Genomic DNA, 15210 nt, shown 5'->3' with positions numbered 1-15210 from the left:
TCAGCCCAAAATTTCCTCAAGCTGATAAGCAACTTCAGCAAAATCTCAGGATACAAAATCAATGTGCAAAAATCACAAGCATTCCTATACACCAATAACAGACAAACAGACAGAGAGCTAAATCGTGAGTGAACTCCCATTCACAATTGCTGCAAAGAGAATAAAATACCTAGGAATCCAACTTACAAGGGATGTGAAGGACCTCTTCAAGGACAGCTACAAACCACTGCTTAACGAAATAAAAGAGGACACAAACAAATGGAAGAACATTCCATGCTCATGGATAGGAAGAATCAATATCGTGAAAATGGCTATATTGCCCAAGGTAATTTATAGATTCAATGCCATCCCCATTAAGCTACCAATGACTTTCTTCACAGGGTTGGAAAAAACTACTTTAAAGTTCATATGGAACCAAAAAAGAGCCCGCATTGCCAAGACAATCCTAAGCAAAAAGAACAAAGCTGGAGGCATCATGCTACCTGACTTCAAACTATACTACAAGGCTACAGTAACCAAAACAGCATGGTACTGGTACCAAAACAGAGATATAGACCAATGGAACAGAACAGAGGTCTCAGAAATAACACCACACATCTACAACCATCTGATCTTTGACAAACCTGACAAAAACAAGAAATGGGGAAAGGATTCCCTATTTAATAAATTGTGCTGGGAAAACTGGCTAGCTATATGTAGAAAGCTGAAACTGGATCCCTTCCTTACACATTACGCAAAAATTAATTCAAGATGGATTAAAGACTTAAATGTTCGACCTAAAACCATACAAACCCTAGAAGAAAACCTAGGCAATACCATTCAGGACATAGGCATGGGCAAGGACTTCATGTCTAAAACACCAAAAGCAATGGCAACAAAAGCCAAAATAGACAAATGGGATCTAATTAAACTAAAGAGCTTCTGCACAGCAAAAGAAACTACCATCAGAGTGAACAGGCAACCTACAGAATGGGAGAAAAATTTTGCAATCTACCCATCTGACAAAGGGCTAATATCCAGAATCTACAAAGAACTTAATCAAATTTACAAGAAAAAAACAACCCCATCAAAAAGTGGGCAAAGGATATGAACAGACACTTCTCAAAAGAAGACATTTATGCAGCCAACAGACACATGAAAAAATGCTCATCATCACTGGCCATCAGAGAAATGCAAATCAAAACCACAATGAGATACCATCTCACACCAGTTAGAGTGGTGATCATTAAAAAGTCAGGAAACAACAGATGCTGGAGAGGATGTGGAGAAACAGGAATGCTTTTACACTGTTGGTGGGAGTGTAAACTAGTTCAACCATTGTGGAAGACAGTGTGGTGATTCCTCAAGGATCTTGAACTAGAAATACCAGTTGACCCAGCCATCCCATTACTGGGTATGTACCCAAAAGATTATAAATCATGCTACTATAAAGACACATGCACATGTATGTTTATTGCGGCACTATTCACAATAGCAAAAACTTGGAACTAACCCAAATGTCCATCAATGATAGACTGGATTAAGAAAATGTGGCACATATACACCATGGAATACTCTGCAGCCATAAAAAAGGATGAGTTCATGTCCTTTGTAGTGACATGGATGAAGCTGGAAACCATCATTCTGAGCAAACTATCACAAGCACAGAAAACCAATCACCACATGTTCTCACTCATAGGTGGCAACTGAACAATGAGAACACTTGGAAACAGGGTGGGGAACATCACACACCAGGGCCTGTCATGGGGTGGGGGGCAGGGGGAGCTATAGCATTAGGAGAAATACCTAATGTAAATGACAAGTTAATGGGTGCAGCAAACCAACATGGCACATATATCCCTATGTATCAAACCTGCACGTTGTGCACATGTACCCTAGAAGTATAATAAGAATAAAATTTTAAAAAGTCAACAACAAAATAGATTCAGATTCTGCAATATCCATTGCTATCTGAACTTTCTCTTCAAACTATATGAACTCAAGAACTAAACAGATTTGAATAAGAAGTGAAGAAAAAAAAAAAAAAAAGAACAAAGGGTCTTCAGGGAGGTCATTCCAAGCCTGGAGGATGAAGGCATTAGGAGGGGGCTTGCAGGATCAAAAGCCAGTGGAAAAGAGGACCTTAGGAGGTCTGAATGGAAAATCTAATGATGAATTGTTAGTAACTTATGTTTATATAGTATTCACAGTTTACACAGTCCTTTTAATGGTGCAAAGGGAGGCAACAGGAGCTGGTGGTGAATGGTGCTGGGGCTTTCAGCACTAGCACTGTACGAACCCTTCCTGACTTCTTGTGATTTGAGGGGTATAAACCACTCACTTTGTTTAACCACCATAGCCAACTGTCTCTTACATGCAGGCAAATGCAATTCTAACTTACACAAATCATTAAATAATTTATAAAATTCCTAAGGGGGAGAGTGTTGTAGGATTTTATAGAACTGTGACAGAGTAAACAAAAGCATAGGGTCAGAAAAAGTCACAAAGCAAAGGAAATGCTGGCATATATGCTGGTGATAGGGCCGTGGGGAGTGGTCATCGTCACAGGGAGAATGTGCATAGTGAGGAAGAGAAAAGGGCCGAGGCAAAAACCCAAGGAAAGCTGAATCTTGGAGGTGGGTAGGGCCAGGGAAGAGTGGGCAGAGAGGGCGGAAAAGAAGGAATGGCGAGACACCCAGGAAGAAACCAGCAGTAGGGTCACTGGCTGGAGAAGGAAGGCCACATATGCTGTGTTAACATATTTGAAGTTTCCTTATGGAAAAGGGATTAAACTTGTTTTTTGTTTGTTTGTTTGTTTGTTTGTTGTTTTCTGAGACGGAGTTTCGCTCTCGTTGCCCAGACTGGAGTGCAATGGCGCAATCTCGGCTCACCACAACCTCTGCCTCCCAGGTTCAAGCAATTCTCCTGCCTCAGCCTCTCGAGCAGCTGGGATTATATAAACTTGTTTTATATAAAAAGTAAGTAACAAGTATTTATCTAATACGAAAGGTAAAACAAAGCACAGTGGGTGAAGATGCAGGTAGGGGAATCTATTTCAATTCAATGTAGAAGTAGTAGTTAGTGTTCTGTTCTTGTCTGTCAGGATGCCTTCACCTCTCCAGCCTCTTCTGTTAACAACCTGGTACTTGGTTATAGGAATGGGCAAGGGGCTGGGTGCGGGTGGCTCACGCCTGTAATCCCAGCACTTTGGGAGGCAGAGGCAGGTGGATCACTTAAGGTCAGGAGTTTGGGACCAGCCTGGCCAACATGGTGAAACCTGGTCTCTACTCAAAATACAAAAATTATCTGGGCATGGTGGCGCATGCCTGTAATCCCAGCTATTGGGAACTTGAGGCATGAGAATCACTTGAGTCTGGGAGGTAGAGGCTGCAGTGAGCCAAGATTACGCAACTGCACTCTAGCCTGGGCGAGAGAGTAAGATTCTGTCTCAAAAAAAAAAAAAAAAAAAAAAAAAGGGCAAGGTTCCAGGTTGAATGAATAATATTATTCCATCCATCTGGCCACAGTGGCTGGTCCAGGGATGGACATATGGCCCCAGCCAGGACAATCAGGATCCTTAGCCAAATATTTTCTAACTGGACTAGTCTTTTCTTCTCTTTTGGTTGCTGAATTTTTTGGCTGTGGGCCCAGAACAGTTTGAGGGCATGCTCCCTGCTGCACACAGAAAGTTCATCTGCAGAAGGCCTTCAGCACAAGTGTTCATAGCATGAATTGGTTATGAGGTGATTGATCGATTAGAGAACATGATCTGTGTGATATTCCAACTGCTATTATTATAACCTCATCTAAAACTAGCAAGCAGAGCAGGAAAAACATAGTTGGAAGCAACACCAGCTGCAATGTCTGAGTGACTTCATGCTTTGTTTATCAAAGCACTGGGTGATAAAGTTGATAAGAATGTGTACAAGTTGTTCTAATGATAAGGGTGGTGGAGATGGTAAAAGAAGGGTCATCACTCTTGAGAAAGAGCCATATATAATGTAGAAATGGAAGACAATTAAAAGCCTAGAAACCCTTAGATTCAGACTAGGTTAATATTAAATGATGAGAAGTGTTGGAATAATAAAATATAGATCACTATATAATAAACTTCTCTATGAGAAAAGGAGGAATCCTAAGGAAGACTAAAGAGGTCAGGGAAGGGCCTTATTTAAATTGAAATCTATTAGATTACTCATATGAAATGACTGTTTTTTTAGGTCAAATCTGTCAAATGACAGCAATTTCATATGATTCTCTCTAATACCTAGGCTCTGTCTTTTGTTATGTCAAATGAGAAGCAAGATAGTTTCTGAGATATTAAATGGCTAATTACAAAGTTCCTGTTTAATATCCCAGGAAGGTTTTGTTTGGTTTTTTTTTTTGTTTTTTTGAGACAGGGTGTTGGCCTGTTACCCACGCTGAAGTGCGGTGATGCAATCATAGCTCACTGTAACCTCAAACTCCTGTGCTTAAGTGATCCTCCTGCCTCCTGTTCCCCAGAATGCTGGGATTACAGGTGTGAGCTGCCATAAGCAGCCCTTGGAAGGTAATATTTAATTGCAACTACATAGTAGGATTTGGGAATGCTTCAAGAAGAGGTATTTGCAATGGGTATTGAAGGCTGTTTGAATTAATGATGGAGATGGAATAGAAAAATATTCCAGATCAAAGACAGTAGCATAAGAGAATGCATGAAGAATAGAAGAGAATGGGTGTAGTATTCTACCGTATATATAAGAAAGGAAAACAAAGTGCATATTATTTACTTGTATAAATTTTTAAAATTTCTGAATACTCACAAAAAAAAACTCGTATCAGTGGTTGACTGTTTGGAATGGTGTGGATTCCAGGTGGATAAGGACAGAGGTGGATGGAAGATTAACTACTGGAACTAGAGTTTAAGGTCGAAGAGGATTTAGTGGACAGCACGACTAAGGTCTTGTTATATCAGCAGAAGCTTGAATGCTTTCCTATGAGGTTTATAGTTTAGTTTCTTAGTAATGGAGAGACACTACAGAACTCTGAACACAAGACGGACATAATAAAATCTTCATGGAAGGCTTCAGAGTTTGTTCTGCAACACTAATGTGCAAGAAATGTTACATTCCTTTGTGTTCCAAAATCAAATCAAATTTGCTTCAGCCCCCATTTGCCAGAGTTGGCAAAAAAATCCCAGTCTCATTGGACATGGCAGTGGTGAGGATGCATTCTTCCCAACCCCTCAACTCTGTTAGAATCATATGAATTCTGAGAGATTACGGGTGTCCTAAAGAAGAATCTTTCAGCCTGTGGTCTGAACTTTGCTGTCTCTTGCTACCCTAGGATCAGGACCAGCTACATAATTTGCAGGGCTCAGTATGCAATGAAAACACAGAGCCACTTGTTCAAAAATTACTAAGAATTTCGAAATGGTAACAAGTGAGCATTACACCAAACATAAGGCCCTTTGGAGTACAGGGCCCTGTGTGACAGCGCAGATCATAGGCCCATGAAGCTGGCCCTGCCTTGAAGGCAGGTAACCTAGGGTGGGACACACTTCTTTGCCAAACTGAGGTCTAGGAGTCTCAGCTGTGTTTCCTCCAAACCTGGTGCTCATTGCGTAGGCCCTGAACTCTTACCTCGTTAACACCAGCTGTGTTTCCGCCACCTCCAGAGCACTGCTGCCCTGCTTCTTCAGGCCCTCCTCAATTTGTTTAATCATCTAAGGCTGGGTTCCCTGGAAGGCGAACCTGAAACAAGAATTTGGATTTAATAGTTTATTTGGGAAGTTGACCCAGAAGAAAGAGTGAGAGATAGGGGCAGCCGATGAGGGAAAGAGTGCAAGGCAATGTATAGATGTATAAATGAGCTGGACGCTGCTGACCACTGCTACTAGCGATTACTGCTGGAGTCAGAGGTGAGGCCAAGAGGATTTAAAGCATTGAAAGTGAGGCACAAAAGGTATCCTTTACTATGCTTCCCAGACTTCAGTGTGCACCAATCACATACGGATCTTGTTAAAATGCAGATTCTGATTCAGTAGGTCTGGGTGGCACCTGAGATTCTGCATTTCTTTTTTTTTTTTTACATTTTTTATTTTTTTATTTTTAATTTTTGTGGGTACATAGTAGGTACCCATATTAATAGGGTACATAATATATTTTGGTACAGGGCATGCAATGTGTAATAATCATATCATGGAAAATGGGGTATCCATCCCCTCGAGCATTTATCCTTTGCATTACAAGCAATCCAATTATACTCTTTTAGTTATTTTTAAATGTACAATTAAATTATTATTGGCTATAGTCCCTTTTTATGCTATCAAATACTAAAATACTAGGTCTTATTCATTCTTCCTATTTTTTTGTTCCCATTTACCATCCCCACCTTCCCCCGACCCCCTGTATCCCCCCACTACCCTTCGTAGCCTCTGGCAACCATCATTCTATTCTTTATCTCCATGAGTTCGATTGATTTGATTTTTAGATCCCACAAATAAGTGAGAACATGTGACGTTTGTCTTTCTGTGCTTGGTTTATTTCACTTAATATAATGACCTCCAGTTCCATCTACGTTGTTGCAAATGACAGAATCTCATTCTTTTTTATGGCGGAATAGTACTCCATTGTTTATAAGTATCACATTTTCTTTATCCATTCAGCTATTGATGGACACCTAGGTTGCTTCCAAATCTTGGCTGCTGTGAGCAGTGCTGCAACAAGAGAATGCAGATATCTCTTTGATATATTGATTTCATTTTTGGGGGGTATATACCTAAAGTAGGATTGCCAGATCATATGATAGCTGTATTTTTAGTTTTTTGAGGAACCTCCAAACCATTCTCCATAGTGGTTGTACTAATTTACATTCCCACCCACAGTGTATAAGACTTCCTCTTTCTCCACATCCTTGGCAGCATTTGTTACTGTCTGTCTTTTAGATATTTGCCATCTAAATGGGTGAGATAGTTTTGATTTGCATTTCTCTTGGTAGTTTTGACTTGCATTTCTCTGTTGACCAATGATGTTAAGTACCTTTTCATATGTCTGTTTGCTATTTGTACATCTTCTTCTGAGAAATGTCTATTCAAATATTTAGCCCATTTTTTAATCGGATTACTAGAGTTTTTCCTGTGGAGTTGTTTGAGCTCCTTCTATATTCTGGTTATTGATCCCTTGTCAGATGGGTAGTTTGCAAACATTTTCTCCCGTTCTGTTGGTTGCTCTTCACTTTGTTGATGTTTCTTTTGCTGTGCAGAGGCTTTTCAACCTGATGTGATCCTATTTGTCCATTTTTTGTTTGGTTGCCTGTACTTGCGGAGTGTTACTCAAGAAATTTTTGCCCAGACAAATGTCCTGCAGATTTTCTCCAATGTTTTCTTTTTTCTCTCTTTTTTTTTTTTTTTTTTTGAGACGAAGTCTCACTCTGTCACCCAGGCTGGAGTGCAATGGCCCCTATCTCGGCTCATTGCAACCTCCACCTCATGGGTTCAAGTGATTCTCCTGCCACAGCCTCCTGAGTAGCTAGGATTACAGGTGCCTGCTGCCATGTCCAGCCAATTTTTGTATTTTTGGTAGAGACAAGGTTTCACCATGTTGGTCAGGCTGGTCTCCAACTCCTGACCTTGTGATCTGTCTGCCTCAGTCTCCCAAAATGCTGAAATTACAGGCGTCAGCCACCACTCCCGGCTGCAATGTTTTCTTACAGTAGTTTCATAGTTTAAGGTCTTAGATTAAGTCTCTAGTACATTTTGATTTGATTTTTGTATAAGGTAAGAGATAGGGATCAAGTTTCATTCTTCTACATATGGATACCCAGTTTTCCCAGTACCATTTGTTGAAGACACTGTCTTTTTCCTAATATATGTTCTTGGCACCTTTGCCTAAAATGAGTTCACTGTAAGTGTGTGGATTTGTTTCTGGGTGTTCTATTCTGTTCCATTGGTCATTGTGTCTGTTCTTATGCCAGTACCATGCTGTTTTAGTTTCTATAGCTCTGTAGGAGGTACATTTTTTAAAATCAGGGTTTAAAGTGGTATTTATCAGTTCAAATTTGGCTTATAGAATTTTATTTAATTCTTTTGAATTTTTTTACTCTCTCTTAAAATGAATAATAATAGTGACCATCATTTATTTGCTTTATCTATATACCATACACAAACCGATTTCAAAATAACAATACCATTATTAACAATAAAACTATTGAATTTAAAGCCCTTTCTGTCCTTAGACTATATAGCTTTACAAGAGTTTTCAGAAAGAATACTATTTTCTAGATTCATCTAAAGTAATTATTTCCTCTGTATGATTATGTTAGATTTTGATACACAGTGTCTTCTTTTTTTTTTTTTTTTCACATTTTGTGGTTTTATTACCTGTGCTATTCATAGTGACATCACTAGGGGACTTTTGAGGATTAAGTATTTTAGTTTTCTTTTACTGTTTGTCTCTTTTTTTTTTTAATGTAAATAATTTCTTTTTTTCCTTTTTTTTTATTATTACTATTATACTTTAGGTTTTATGGTACATGTGCGCAATGTGCAGGTAAGTTACATATGTATACATGTGCCATGCTGGTGCGCTGCACCCACCAACTCCTCATCTAGCATTAGGTATATCTCCCAGTGCTATCCCTCCCCCCTCCCCCCACCCCACAACAGTCCCCGAAGTGTGATGTTCCTCTTCCTGTGTCCATGTGTTCTCATTGTTCAATTCCCACCTATGAGTGAGAATATGCGGTGTTTGGTTTTTTGTTCTTGCGATAGTTTACTGAGAATGATGATTTCCAATTTCATCCATGTCCCTACAAAGGACATGAACTCATCATTTTTTATGGCTGCATAGTATTCCATGGTGTATATGTGCCACATTTTCTTAATCTAGTCTATCATTGTTGGACATTTGGGTTGGTTCCAAGTCTTTGCTATTGTGAATAATGCCGCAATAAACATACATGTGCATGTGTCTTTATAGCAGCATGATTTATAGTCCTTTGGGTATATACCCAGTAATGGGATGGCTGGGTCGAATGGAATTTCTAGTTCTAGATCCCTGAGGAATCGCCACACTGACTTCCACAAGGGTTGAACTAGTTTATAGTCCCACCAACAGTGTAAAAGTGTTCCTATTTCTCCACATCCTCTCCAGCACCTGTTGTTTCCTGACTTTTTAATGATTGCCATTCTAACTGGTGTGAGATGGTATCTCATTGTGGTTTTGATTTGCATTTCTCTGATGGCCAGTGATGGTGAGCATTTTTTCATGTGTTTTTTGGCTGCATAAATGTCTTCTTTTGAGAAGTGTCTGTTCATGTCCTTCGCCCACTTTTTGATGGGGTTGTTTGTTTTTTTCTTGTAAATTTGTTGGAGTTCATTGTAGATTCTGGATATTAGCCCTTTGTCAGATGAGTAGGTTGTGAAAATTTTCTCCCATTTTGTAGGTTGCCTGTTCACTCTGATGGTAGTTTCTTTGGCTGTGCAGAAGCTCTTTAGTTTAATTAGATCCCATTTGTCAATTTTGGTTTTTGTTGCCATTGCTTTTGGTGTTTTAGACATGAAGTCCTAGCCCATGCCTATGTCCTGAATGGTAATGCCTAGGTTTTCTTCTAGGGTTTTTATGGTTTTAGGTCTAACGTTTAAGTCTTTAATCCATCTTGAATTGATTTTTGTATAAGGTGTAAGGAAGGGATCCAGTTTCAGCTTTCTACATATGGCTAGCCAGTTTTCCCAGCACCATTTATTAAATAGGGAATCCTTTCCCCATTTCTTGTTTTTCTCAGGTTTGTCAAAGATCAGATAGTTGTAGATATGTGGCATTATTTCTGACGGCTCTGTTCTGTTCCATTGATCTATATCTCTGTTTTGGTACCAGTACCATGCTGTTTTGGTTACTGTAGCCTTGTAGTATAGTTTGAAGTCAGGTATCATGATGCCTTCAGCTTTGTTCTTTTGGCTTAGGATTGACTTGGCAATGCGGGCTCTTTTTTGGTTCTATATGAACTTTAAAGTAGTTTTTTCCAATCCTGTGAAGAAAGTCATTGGTAGCTTGATGGGGATGGCATTGAATCTGTAAATTACCTTGGGAAGGATGGCCATTTTCATGATATTGATTCTTCCTACCCATGAGCATAGAATGTTCTTCCATTTGTTTGTATCCTCTTTTATTTCCTTGAGCAGTGGTTTGTAGTTCTCCTTGAAGAGGTCCTTCACATCCCTTGTAAGTTGGATTCCTAGGTATTTTATTCTCTTTGCAGCAATTGTGAATGGGAGTTCACTCATGATTTGGCTCTCTGTTTGTCTGTTATTGGTGTATAAGAATGCTTGTGATTTTTGTAGATTGATTTTGTATCCTGAGACTTTACTGAAGTTGCTTATCAGCTTAAGGAGATTTTGGGCTGAGACAGTGGGGTTTTCTAGATATACAATCATGTCGTCTGCAAACAGGGACAATTTGACTTCCTCTTTTCCTAATTGAATACCCTTTATTTCCTTCTCCTGCCTAATTGCCCTGCCAGAACTTTCAACACTATGTTGAATAGAAGTGGTGAGAGAGGGAATCCCTGTCTTGTGCCAGTTTTCAAAGGGAATGCTTCCAGTTTTTGCCCATTCAGTATGATATTGGCTGTGGGTTTGTCATAGATAGCTCTTATTATTTTGAGATACGTCCCATCAATACCTAATTTATTGAGAGTTTTTAGCATGAAGCATTGTTGAATTTTGTCAAAGGCCTTTTCTGCATCTATTGAGATAATCATGTGGTTTTTGTCTTTGGTTCTGTTTATATGCTGGATTACGTTTATTGATTTGCGTATATTGAACCAGCCTTGCATCCCAGGGATGAAGCCCACTTGGTCATGGTGGATAAGCTTTTTGATGTGCTGCTGGATTCTGTTTGCCAGTATTTAATGAGGATTTTTGCATCAATGTTCATCAAGGATATTGGTCTAAAATTCTCTTTTTTGGTTGTGTCTCTCCCCGGCTTTGGTATCAGGATGATGCTGGCCTCATAAAATGAGTTATGGAGGATTCCCTCTTTTTCTATTGATTGGAATAGTTTCAGAAGGAATGGTACCAGTTCCTCCTTGGACCTCTGGTAGAATTTGGCTGTGAACCCATCTGGTCCTGGACTTTTTTTGGTTGGTAAGCTATTGATTATTGCCACAATTTCAGCTCCTGTTATTGGTCTATTCAGAGATTCAACTTCTTCGTGGTTTAGTCTTGGGAGGGTGTATGTGTTGAGGAATTTATCCATTTCTTCTAGATTTTGTAGTTTATTTGCGTAGAGGTGTTTGTAGTATTCTCTGATGGTAGTTTGTATTTCTGTGGGATCGGTGGTGATATCCCCTTTATCATTTTTTATTGCATCTATTTGATTCTTCTCTCTTTTTTTCTTTATTAATCTTGCTAGCGGTCTATCAATTTTGTTGATCCTTTCAAAAAACCAGCTCCTGGATTCATTAATTTTTTGAAGGGTTTTTTGTGTCTCTATTTCCTTCAGTTCTGCTCTGATTTTAGTTATTTCTTGCCTTCTGCTAGCTTTTGAATGTGTTTGCTCTTGCTTTTCTAGTTCTTTTAATTGTGATGTTAGGCTGTCAATTTTGGATCTTTCCTGCTTTCTCTTATGGGCATTTAGTGCTATAAATTTCCCTCTACACACTGCTTTGAATGCGTCCCAGAGATTCTGGTATGTTGTGTCTTGGTTCTCGTTGGTTTCAAGGAACATCTTTATTTCTGCCTTCATTTCGTTATGTACCCAGTAGTCATTCAGGAGCAGGTTGTTCAGTTTCCATGTAGTTGAGCGGTTTTGAGTGAGATTCTTAATCCTGAGTTCTAGCTTGATTGCACTGTGATCTGAGAGATAGTTTGTTATAATTTCTGTTCTTTTACATTTATTGAGGAGAGCTTTACTTCCAAGTAGGTGGTCAATTTTGGAATAGGTGTGGTGTGGTGCTGAAAAAAATGTATATTCTGTTGATTTGGGGTGGAGAGTTCTGTAGATGTCTATTAGGTCCGCTTGGTGCAGAGCTGAGTTCAATTCCTGGGTATCCTTGTTGACTTTCTGTCTCGTTGATCTGTCTAATGTTGACAGTGGGGTGTTAAAGTCTCCCATTATTATTGTGTGGGAGTCTAAGTCTCTTTGTAGGTCACTCAGGACTTGCTTCATGAATCTGGGTGCTCCTGTATTGGGTGCATATATATTTAGGATAGTTAGCTCTTCTTGTTGAATTAATCCCTTTACCATTATGTAATGGCCTTCTTTGTCTCTTTCGATCTTTGTTGGTTTAAAGTCTGTTTTATCAGAGACTAGGATTGCAACCCCTGCCTTTTTTTATTTTCCATTTGCTTGGTAGATCTTCCTCCATCCTTTTATTTTGAGCCTATGTGTGTCTCTGCACGTGAGATGGGTTTCCTGATTACAGCACACTGATGGGTCTTGAGTCTTTATCCAATTTGCCAGTCTGTGTCTTTTAATTGGAGCATTTAGTCCATTTACATTTAAAGTTAATATTGTTATGTGTGAATTTGATCCTGTCATTATGATGTTAGCTGGTTATTTTGCTCATTAGTTGATGCAGTTTCTTCCTAGTCTCGATGGTCTTTACATTCTGGCATGATTTTGCAGTGGCTGGTACTGGTTGTGCCTTTCCATGTTTAGTGCTTCCTTCAGGAGCTCTTTTAGGGCAGGCCTGGTGGTGACAAAATCTCTCAGCATTTGCTTGTCTGTAAAGTATTTTATTTCTCCTTCACTTATGAAGCTTAGTTTGGCTGGATATGAAATTCTGGGTTGAAAATGCTTTTCTTTAAGAATGTTGAATATTGGCCCCCACTCTCTTCTGGCTTGTAGGCTTTCTGCCGAGAGATCCGCTGTTAGTATGATGGGCTTCCCTTTGATGGTAACCCGACCTTTCTCTCTGGCTGCCCTTAACATTTTTTCCTTCATTTCAACTTTGGTGAATCTGACAATTATGTGTCTTGGAGTTGCTCTTCTTGAGGAGTATCTTTGTGGCATTCTCTGTATTTCCTGAATCTGAATGTTGGCCTGCCTTGCTAGATTGGGGAATTTCTCCTGGATAATATCCTGCAGAGTGTTTTCCAACTTGTTTCTATTCTCCCCGTCACTTTCAGGTACACCAATTAGACGTAGATTTGGTCTTTTCACACAGTCCCACATTTCTTGGAGGCTTTGCTCGTTTCTTTTTATTCTTTTTTCTCTAAACTTCCCTTCTCGCTTCATTTCATTCATTTCATCTTCCAGGGCTGATACCCTTTCTTCCATTTGATCGCATCGGCTCCTGAGGCTTCTGCCTTCTTCACGTAGTTCTCCAGCCTTGGTTTTCAGCTCCATCAGCTCCTTTAAGCACTTCTCTGTATTGGTTATTCTAGTTATACATTCTTCTAAATTTTTTTCAAAGTTTTCAACTTCTTTGCCTTTGGTTTGAATATCCTCCCGTAGCTCGGAGTAATTTGATCGTCTGAAGCCTTCTTCTCTCAGCTCGTCAAAGTCATTCTCCGTCCAGCTTTGTTCCGTTGCTGGTGAGGAACTGCGTTCCTTTGGAGGAGGAGAGGTACTCTGCTTTTTAGAGTTTCCAGTTTTTCTGCTCTGTTTTTTCCCCATCTTTGTGGTTTTATCTACTTTTGGTCTTTGATGATGGTGATGTACAGATGGGTTTTTGGTGTGGATGTCCGTTCTGTTAGTTTTCCTTCTAACAGACAGGACCCTCAGCTGCAGGTCTGTTGGAGTACCTGGCCGACCGTGTGAGGTGTCAGTCTGCCCCTGCTGGGGGGGTGCCTCCCAGTTAGGCTGCTCGGGGGTCAGGGGTCAGGGACCCACTTGAGGAGGCAGTCTGCCCGTTCTCAGATCTCCAGCTGCGTGCTGGGAGAACCACTGCTCTCCTCAAAGCTGTCAGACAGGGACATTTAAGCCTGCAGAGGTTACTGCTGTCTTTTTGTTTGTCTGTGCCCTGCCCCCAGAGGTGGAGCCTACAGAGGCAGGCAGGCCTCCTTGAGCTGTGGTGGGCTCCACCCAGTTCAAGCTTCCAGGCTACTTTGTTTACCTAAGGGAGCCTGGGCAATGGCGGGCGCCCCTCTCCCAGCCTCGCTGCCGACTTGTTGTTTGATCTCAGACTGCTGTGCTAGCAATCAGCGAGACTCCGTGGGCGTAGGACCCTCTGAGCCAGGTGCGGGCTATAATCTCCTGGTGCACCGTTTCCTAAGCCTGTCGGAAAAGCACAGTATTCGGGTGGGAGTGGCCCGATTTTCCAGGTGCCGTCTGTCACCCCTGGAAAGGGAACTCCCTGACCCCTTGTGCTTCCCGAGTGAGGCAATGCCTTGCCCCTGCTTCGGCTGGCGCATGGTGCACTCACCCACTGACCTGCACCCACTGTCTGGCACTCCCTAGTAAGATGAACACGCTACCTCAGATGGAAATGCAGAAATCACCCGTCTTCTGTGTCCCTCACGCTGGGAGCTGTAGACCGGAGCTGTTCCTATTCGGCCATCTTCAAGATTCTGCACTTCTACAAACTCCCAGGTGCTGCTGGTGCTGCTGGTCTGCAGACCACATTTTGAGCAGCAGGGCATGACACTATTACCTAGATGCACCTCAGCCTCAACCCTCAGCCTCTCCTCCTGTCTTTCCAAGGGCTCAGACTTGGTATCCAACCTATTAGCACACAGAGACCTGGCTGCCAAGGATGGGGAAGGAGGCAGAGTTCCCTTTCTGTCTACAACCTAGAAGACACATGGTACTTAATTTCCTCATCAGGTTACCGGGACAGGTCTGTTTTGTAAAGATAATACAGGTGGCACTATGAGGCGTGAAAAAGAACCACAGAGAGAGAGAAGGGCAGTTATAATCAGACAAGTTGATGAAGGCTGAATTGGGGCCCTTTGGGGATTAGAATGGAAGCAACCAGAGAGACTTTCCAGGAGTTGATTCAGTTGGCTGAGAAAGCCAACTGGATGTTAGCAGGAAAGTGAGAAGGAACAAAGTTCCAGAGTTTCGACCCTGGGTGTGGTTGGAATGATGAGGGTGCTATTAACAGACGCAGATGGAGAGCAGCAACAGCTTGTGGGAGGAAAGGAATTCAGTTTTAGCCACATTAGGTTTTAGGAGCTGTATATCCATATATCTAGGACAAGTCCTAGGCATCTATCTAGGCAAGAAGAAATCAAATCAAAATGCTAAAAGAAATACAATAATGGGCATCAAATGAGTTTAGATATGAAGTACAAAGGTTTTTTAGAAA

General features: G+C 40.8%; 1 long non-coding RNA gene across 1 annotated transcript in view; it reads right to left on the bottom strand.

The window, feature by feature from the left end:
* The window catches only part of LOC134737851 (uncharacterized), a 70234-nt gene that overhangs the window by 34625 nt on the left and 20399 nt on the right, over positions 1-15210 (bottom strand). The window contains exon 4 of the long non-coding RNA XR_010123237.1: positions 5601-5711. This is a non-coding gene — a long non-coding RNA (uncharacterized LOC134737851). The remainder of the gene's footprint in view (positions 1-5600; positions 5712-15210) is intronic.

Source organism: Pongo pygmaeus, chromosome 12 (assembly GCF_028885625.2).
Source record: "Pongo pygmaeus isolate AG05252 chromosome 12, NHGRI_mPonPyg2-v2.0_pri, whole genome shotgun sequence".
NCBI lineage: Eukaryota > Metazoa > Chordata > Mammalia > Primates > Hominidae > Pongo > Pongo pygmaeus.
The sequence above is the reverse complement of the archived record's forward strand: the minus strand, read 5'-3'. Positions and strand labels throughout refer to the sequence as shown.